The 1,937-nt window shown below is 36.4% G+C and overlaps 1 non-coding gene across 1 annotated transcript; it reads right to left on the reverse strand.

Annotated features, from left to right (window-relative positions):
* Positions 1-1,465: 1,465 nt before the first annotated feature.
* LOC116126749 lies at positions 1,466-1,570 on the reverse strand. The gene has a single exon (XR_004127526.1). It is a non-coding gene; the product is annotated as a small nucleolar RNA R71 (small nucleolar RNA).
* Between the last annotated feature and the right edge of the window lie 367 nt (positions 1,571-1,937).

Consider the following 1,937-nt stretch of genomic DNA (forward strand, 5'->3'; position numbering starts at 1 on the left):
ATCTGGTGGATTCTTCAACTACAGGAGATCTCTTGTCTTTTCTCTCATTTTAATATGTTGAACTTTGTGTTTATTGTTTTTCTTGCTTATTGTATTGGTTTAGCTATGAACTAACCCATTTTGGGTTAGGGTTTTGATGTAGTTCGGATTCTCATGGATTGAGCAATTGATTTTATTATTTTCATATGCTATTGTATGGATTGTGTGGTTATTCTAAATTAATTGCTTTTAATTGATGAACATGATGAGATTGAGAAATGAGTCATGTTAAGCTTCTTGGGTAATCACCATTGTAGTATTGAATGCTAAAGATAGATTTGAGAATCAATGAAATCAATCTAGGATTCCATGTGCTTAATGAGCTTAGAACTATTAATCTTCAAATTGTTGGGTGCAGAAGTTTAATAGGGAAAAGTAGGAAAACATAGCCTGAGAAGGTATGTTTACATTTTAGAGAATTCAATTTACAATCAATGCATGTGAATATGGAAATAGCATAATCTGTAGGTTTAATCCATAGAGTCCGAATGAAGTCAAAACCCTACCCATTTGTTTAAATTGATATTGCCTTGTTTTTAATCTTGCTTTCATAATTTAGCTTTGAATATTTAGAAATTTTTGTTTTAGTTTTAAGTTTAATTTTCTCCCATTAATCCAAACAAATTCGATTGCTCCAACTTGAAAACAGTAGAAAACTTAGTGCTTAGCAACCAATCCTCGTGGGAACGATACTCACTCATCACTTTGTTACTTTGTGCGACTAGTGCACTTGCTATTTATGCATGTTTATGAAATAACGCATCAAGTTTTTGGCGCCGTTGCCGGGGATTGAGTTTTGTGTTAACATTAAAATTTTCTTGTGTTAGCTAGATTGGAGTTTTATTTTTGCTTAATTGTTGTTTGTTTAATTTTCGTTAGTCTTTTAGGTTGGTGTGATCTCACTCTTTCTATTTTTCTGTGTAGTTTATGCGAAGAGCAAGATGTTAGCCAGTGGTTCCTTTTGATCCTGAGATTGAAAGAACCACTTGAAGACTTTATAGAGAAAGAAGAGAAAGAGAGGCTACAGTTGAACAAGAAGTCATAGTTGTAGAGATGGCAGAAAACAGAACACTAAGGGAGTTTTCAGTTCCCTTAATTGATGGCAGTGGGTCGAGTATTACTAGACCAGCAGTACAAGCCAACAACTTTGAGATAAAGCTGGCAATCATCCAAATGATCCAGCAGGCAGGTAGAGTTCAGGGGGAGTTTGAAGTAAGATCCAAATCACACATTGCCAATTTTCTGGAGATTTGTGATTTTTCAAGTCAAACGGAGTGTCAGATGATGCCATCAGATGAGACTATTCCTATTTTCATTGAAGGATAAAGCTAAGGGATGGTTAATGGCATTACAACAGAAAGATCACAACATGGAACGATTTAGCACAGAAGTTATTGACCAAATTCTTTCCTCCAGCAAAATGGCAAAGCTGAGAATGATATCACATCGTTTCTACAGGAAGAGTCGGAATCATTGATGAGGCTTAGGAGAGATACAAAGAATTACTGAGAAGGTGTCCACATCATGGTTTGCCAGTTTGGATGCAAGTCCAAACATTTTATAAAGGATTGATGGTGAATGTGCAAATATGGTGGATGCAGCCTTTAGATGAGCACTACAGAATAAGATCCGAAGAACTCACGAGGTGCTTGAGGGTCTAGCAATCAACAATTATCAAAGAACTAATGAGAGGGTGCAACGAAGAAATTATGGGTCTTCATGAAGTTGATGATATATAGCCATTTCAGCCCAACTGACAGCACTTCAGAAAACGTTGGGAAGTATGGAGGAAATTCCATTCAAGCACCTCACCTAACTTGTGAATTTTGTGCAGGTAATCATGTGAGCAGTGACTGTCAAGTGGGAGCACGTTTGCTTCATCATCGTCATCATCGGAG

The sequence above is a fragment of the Pistacia vera genome, unplaced genomic scaffold, assembly GCF_008641045.1.
Source record: "Pistacia vera cultivar Batoury unplaced genomic scaffold, PisVer_v2 Contig1040, whole genome shotgun sequence".
NCBI classification, from domain to species: Eukaryota; Viridiplantae; Streptophyta; class Magnoliopsida; order Sapindales; family Anacardiaceae; genus Pistacia; species Pistacia vera.